General features: G+C 50.5%; 1 long non-coding RNA gene across 1 annotated transcript in view; it reads right to left on the bottom strand.

Annotated features, from left to right (window-relative positions):
- The window catches only part of LOC144606470 (uncharacterized), a 22,918-nt gene extending 20,048 nt beyond the window's left edge, over positions 1 to 2,870 (bottom strand). Inside the window, exon 1 of the long non-coding RNA XR_013548953.1 lies at positions 2,418 to 2,870. This is a non-coding gene — a long non-coding RNA (uncharacterized LOC144606470). The remainder of the gene's footprint in view (positions 1 to 2,417) is intronic.
- Positions 2,871 to 6,717: the final 3,847 nt, after the last annotated feature.

Genomic DNA, 6,717 nt, shown 5'->3' with positions numbered 1-6,717 from the left:
TGCATCAGGCGGAGCATAGAGCCAAGGCACGTGGGCACCAAATGCCACTACCTGCTGAGGTTCTACCTGTCCCCGGTGTTGCGAAGGATGGGCCTGGCGCAGATGCCATTCAATGTGCCAGTCAGCTGGACATTGCCGAACCATCTGTCGTTTGTGGACAGGTTCTTCCGGACCAACACCTTTGACCACAAGTCCATTGGGCAGTGGTCAGCCCGGAACGTCCTGCAGGCACTGCAGGGGAATGACTCCATGGATCCTGTGGCGTGGTTCCCAGAACAGACTGCCCAGCTTGTCTGGCAAAATGCCTCATCACCAGAACTCACCAACAAGCACCAAGACCTGGCTTGGCTGGCGGTGAGGGGAGCCCTCCCAGTCAGATCCTTCCTGCACCGCCGGAACCTCACTACCAGCGCACGCTGCCCTCGGGACGGCTGCTACGGAGAGGAGACGGTGGCCCACCTCTTCACAGAGTGTGGATTTGCCAAGAGAGTCTGGAGAGGTCTGCAGGGGCCCCTGTCACGATTCATTCCGAGCAGCTCCGTCACAGAGGACTCTGTGATCTACAGACTGTTCCCAGGGACGCATTCGGAGACTGACATCGAGTGCTGCTGGAAGGTCATCAACTCAGGGAAAGACGCTCTTTGGTCTGCCCGATCCTTGTTGACCTCCCAGCGGAGCGAGCTGTCCGTCAAGGAATGTTGCCGACTGGCCCGCTGCAGACTGCAGGAGTACGTGCTGAGGGACGCACTGAAGCTCGGTGCAGCCAACGCCAAGGCTCTGTGGGGGAGGACCACAGTCTAGGGTCCTTCTGCTGCTGGACATGGGGGGCAGGGTGTGGTGGAGAGAGACGCCCCTCCAAATAAGGGATACTGGGTAAATGTATGTAAATGTCTAAATGAATGCCTGTATCGAATGTAACCTCCGGAAATGTCGGATGGGCTTGTTTAAAAATATGTTTTGTGAATGATATTTATTATTTGAATAAAGTTTTAAAAAAGTAGTTGACTCGGTGGGTCGAGGGTCCTCAGTGTGTGTGGGATAGTGTTAATGTGTGGGGATCGCTGGTCAGTGCGGACTTGGTGGGCTGAATGGCCCCAGTGTGTGTGGGATAGTGTTAATGTGTGGGGATCGCTGGTCAGTGCGGACTTGGTGGGCTGAATGGCCCCAGTGTGTGTGGGATAGTGTTAATGTGTGGGGATCGCTGGTCAGTGCGGACTTGGTGGGCTGAATGACCCCAGTGTGTGTGGGATAGTGTTAGTGTGTGGGGATCGCTGGTCAGTGCGGACTTGGTGGGCTGAATGGCCCCAGTGTGTGTGGGATAGTGTTAGTGTGTGGGGATCGCTGGTCAGTGTGGACTTGGTGGGGCCGAATGGCCCCAGTGTGTGTGGGATAGTGTTAGTGTGCGGGGATCGCTGGTCAGTGTGGACTTGGTGGGGCCGAATGGCCCCAGTGTGTGTGGGATAGTGTTAGTGTGTGGGGATCACTGATCGGTGAGGACTTGGTGGGGCCGAATGGCCCCAGTGTGTGTGGGATAGTGTTAGTGTGTGGGGATCGCTGATCGGTGAGGACTTGGTGGGGCCGAATGGCCCCAGTGTGTGTGGGATAGTGTTAGTGTGTGGGGATCGCTGATCGGTGAGGACTTGGTGGGGCCGAATGGCCCCAGTGTGTGTGGGATAGTGTTAGTGTGTGGGGATCGCTGATCGGTGAGGACTTGGTGGGGCCGAATGGCCCCAGTGTGTGTGGGATAGTGTTAGTGTGTGGGGATCGCTGATCGGTGAGGACTTGGTGGGCCGAGGGGCCTGTTTCCACGCTGTATCTCTAAAATAACAACTAAGCTAAAACATATACTGAGGTAAAGTGAAAAGCTTTAGTTGCATGCTAATGCATGCTAACCAGTGCACACTACTTTAATAATATATAATTTTTAACATGCGTTGATTTTATACTTTTTATATTGGGGAATATTTTGATGGAAAAAATTGATAAATGTAACTTAATTTTTAGATGATTAACTCAGTAACTCAGCGGGTCAGGCAGCATCTGTGGAGAACATGGATAGGTGACGTTTTAGGTCGAGACACTTCTCAAGTGGTCCTGCTAAGTTTCACTGTTGTATCTACTCATTATCACCTTCCCTACAGCCAACAATGGATCATTGTGGGCTCCACCTTTCCATGATCATCGTTGCTTTTTACACATCTTTCATTAATCTGTTCTGTGCACTTTCTATATCTCTCATCTCCCATTCCCCTGACTCTCAGTCTGAAGAAGGGTCTCGACCCGAAACTTCACCCATTCCTTTTCTCAAAAGATGCTACCTGTCCCGCTGAGTTACTCCAGCTTTTTGTGTCTGTCTCAGTGTAAACCAGCATCTGCAGTTCCTTCTTACACAAAGAACCCAGGAGTTCTGGACTTACCTGCAGCTTTTAATTGCAGATTTATGCAGTTGTGTGAATTTTAATTCGCCAGCTGTTCTGGTGGGATGTGAACTCATGTTTGTGGGTGAGTAGCTCAGCATTAATGTTGTTGCTTCAGTGATGTCTCTAGGTCACCATGGTGCCTCTCTCCTGGGCTGGGAACTGTGTAACGATGAGCAGCCATGTGTGCATGTTCCCACGTTGCTCGTTATCCTCAGAACTTGGAGATCAGAGAACCCACCTTTGTTCATCAACCATTACTAACGAACCTTAGCTCAGTGTTTGAAGCTAAATGCCTTTTGTCAACCTCCAGACCAAGTATGAACTAAGGACCGTCGTACATCAGAAGAACCAAGTTCCCAGGCCACTTGGTATTGTCTTGACCTCAGCAAAACCCTTTCATCCACTGCCAGAATGTGTTCAAGGTTCTGATTAAACTAGTCCATTTTTAATTTATTAATCCAGTTTTCAGAAGTTTGGTGCAGCCATAGGATTGTTGAAATTGCTTCAGTAAAATACCTGGAAGGTCAAACGTGTCTTGGACATTATGCTGCTGAGTTACTCCAGCGTTTAGTGGCTTAGTCTTTGTGCCGCTGAATTACTCCAGCGTTTAATGTTCTGGACTTTGTGCTGCTGAGTTACTCCAGCGTTTAGTGGCCTGGACCTTGTTTGCCGATGTTGCTCAGGATGTGACCGTGAGCTGTTGTGATCATGTCCACACCAGCAAGCATCATCGCCAACCAATCCTCCTCTGTTTTAATGCCTCACTCTCTCCACAAACCGTGGCTTTAGAGGAACAAACGTTGGCAGGGGCAGGAATCATGGGTTTGCCAGAACATCAACCTGCTACTTGTCATAATGTCAATCATTGTGGGATCGTCCCATGCACAGTATGGTTAGTGACCTTTTCAACAATAGGGGGGTGCAGCGGGTAGAGCTGCTGCCTCACAGCGCCAGAGACCCGGGTTCCATCCTGACTACAGGAGCTGTCTGTACGGAGTTTGTACGTTCTCCCCGTGACCTGCGTGGGTTTTCTCCAGGTGCTTCGGTTTCCTCCCACACTCCAAAGACGTGCAGGTTTGTAGGTTTAGACTCTTTCAGTCCGAAGAAGGGTCTCGATCTGAAACGACACCCATTCCTTCTCTCCACAGATGCTGCCTGACCCGCTGAGTTACTCCAGCACTCTGTGAAACGTCACCTATCCATGTTCTCCACAGATGCTGCCTGACCCGCTGAGTTACTCCAGCACTCTGTGAAACGTCACCGATCCATGTTCTCCACAGATGCTGCCTGACCCGCTGAGTTACTCCAGCACTCTGTGAAACATCACCTATCCATGTTCTCCACAGATGCTGCCTGACCCACTGAGTTACTCCAGCACTCTGTGACCATCTCCGGTTTGTAGGTTAATTGGCTACGGTTGTGAATTGTCCCTAGTGTGTGCAGGATAGTGTTAGTGTGCGGGGATCGCTGGTTGGCACGGACTCAGTGGGCTGAAGGGCTTAGAAACATAGACACATAGAAAACAGGTTCAGGAGGAGGCCATTTGTCCCTTCGAGCCAGCACCGCCATTCATTGTGATCATGGCTGATCATCCACAATCAGTACCCCGTGCCTGCCTTCTCCCCATATCCCTTGATTCCACTAGCCCCTAGAGCTGTTTCCATGCTGTATCTCTAAACTAAACTAAACAGGTTAATAAGCCACGCTGGTACACAGCCATTGCCCTGATCAATGTGCAGTGTGCTGTAAGCACAATACTCAGTGAAACTTCAACAGTTATTCTGCCAGATTGCACCGTATCCCAGCAGCTGAAATCCCATCATTGTCTCACTCCATCGTTTACTTTGGCTGCCCTCCCTTGTCAACACCCCAGTCTCTCCCCATCTCCACTCTAACCTCCGCTCAGATCCCAGTCTCTCCCTCAGTTCAACCAAGGCCGGCACGGTGGCGCAGCGGGTAGAACTGCTGCCTCACAGCGCCAGAGACCCGGGTTCCATCCTGACTATGGGCGCTGTCTGTACGGAGTTTGTACGTTCTCCCCGTGACCTGCGTGGGGTTTTCTCCGGGTGCTCCGGTTTCCTCCCACACTCCAAAGACGTGCAGGTTTGAAGGTTAATTGGTTTTGATAAAAATGGTAAATTGTCCCTCGTGTGTGTAGGATAGTGTTAATGTTTCTGTGTTAATGGGCGTTAATGTTTCCACACTGTATCTCTAAATAAAAACTAAACACTAAACTGAAAGATAATTCAAAGCCTTGAAGTGATTACTTTTATCCATAAATTACTCTTTCATCCCCAAGGCAAATAAGCAGGAAGCAACAGACTAAATTAAATTGGTGCCCAAACCACGAGGTTTGTATCTGATCAGATACTTGCAGGAACACAGTGAGTGTTTGCCAAACAGTGTGATCTCCAGCAATGGGCAGGTCTTGTGTGACCCACTGACAAATGGTCTTGTGTGTGCTGACCGTTCCACAATCCCGAGCTGGGTATCGCCAATCTAATCAGACAGAGAGCCACCGAGACAACGGCTCACAGCTTACACAACAAGCTCAGCCCACACACACACACACACGCACACACACACACACACACACACACGCACACACACACACACACGCACACACACACACACACACACACACGACACACACACACACACACACACACGCACACACACACACACCACACACACACACACACACACACACGACACACACACACACACACACACACACACACACGCCCACACGCGCACACACGCGCACACACGACACACACGCACGCACGCACGCACGCACACACACATGTACACACACACACACACGCACACAAACACACACGCACACGCACACGACACACACACACACCCACACACACACACGCACACACGCACACACACGCACACACACACACACACACACGCACACGTACACGACACACACACCCACACACACACACACATGCGCACGCACACGCGCACACACACACACACACACACACACACACACACACACACACACACACACACACACGCACACACACATACACACAGCCAGCACCGCCATTCAATATGATCATGGCTGTACCCCGTTCCTGCTTTCTCCCCATATCCCTTGATTCCGTTAGCCCTAAGAGCTAATTCTGACTCTCTCTTGAAAACATCCAGTGATTTGTCCTCCACTGCCTTCTGTGGCAGAGAATTCCACAGATTCACAACTCTCTGGGTGAAAAAGTTTTTCCTCATCTCAGTCCTAAATGGCCAACCCCTTATTCTTAGACTATAACCCCTGGTTCTGGACTCCCCCAACATCGGGAACCATTTTCCCACATCTAGCAGGTCCAATCCCTTAATAATTTAATATGTTTCCATCAGATCCCCTCTCATCCTTCTAAATTCCAGTGAATACAAACCCAGTTGTCCCATTCTATCCAAGGGTTAACATATGGGTCCACTCTATCCAAGGGTTAACCTATGATGAGCGTTTGTGGGCACTGGGCCTGTACTCACTGGAGTTTAGAAGGATGAGGGGGGACCTCATTGAAACGTACAGAATAGTGAGCGGCCTGGATAGAGTGGGTGTGGAGAGGATGTTTCCACTAGTGGGAGAGTCTAGGACCAGAGGGCACAGCCTCAGAATTAAAGGACGTTCCTTCAGGAAGGAGATGAGAAGGAATTTCTTTAGTCAGAGGGTGGTGAATCTGTGGGATTCATTGCCACAGAATGCTCAGTCCGCCTAGGCCTACCTGATCTCCCAGTTGCTAAACACTAACTTCCCCTCCCATCCCCACACTGACCTTTCTGTCCTGGGCTCTCCCACTGATTCTCACCCCGATGATTCTGGCCTCTCTCCACTGGCTCCCTGTACGGTACAGAATCAACTTCAAGCTCCTCCTATTCACATATAAAGCCCTAAATGGACATTCCCCCCCCCCCTACATCAAAAATCTTCTAACCCCCCTCTCTAACTCCAGGTCCCTCAGGTCGGCCGACTTGGGGCTACTCACTATCCCGCGGTCTAGGCTTAAGCTCAGGGGTGACCGCGCTTTTGCGGTTGCAGCTCCTAGACTGTGGAACAGCATCCCTCTCCCCATCAGAACTGCCCCCTCCATCGACTCCTTTAAGTCCAGGCTCAAAACCTATTTCTACTCCCTAGCGTTTGAGACCCATTGAGGAGGCGCTGTGAACTGTTTGTGTGCTACTGTATGTTTCATTTTTTCCTTAGTACCTAATCAGATGTACAGCACTTTGGTCAACGTGGGTTGTTTTTAAATGTGCTATACAAATAAAATTGACT

The sequence above is a fragment of the Rhinoraja longicauda genome, chromosome 26, assembly GCF_053455715.1.
Source record: "Rhinoraja longicauda isolate Sanriku21f chromosome 26, sRhiLon1.1, whole genome shotgun sequence".
In the NCBI taxonomy this organism is placed as follows: domain Eukaryota; kingdom Metazoa; phylum Chordata; class Chondrichthyes; order Rajiformes; family Arhynchobatidae; genus Rhinoraja; species Rhinoraja longicauda.
Note: the sequence above shows the minus strand (reverse complement) of the source record. Positions and strands in the feature narration are given on the sequence as shown.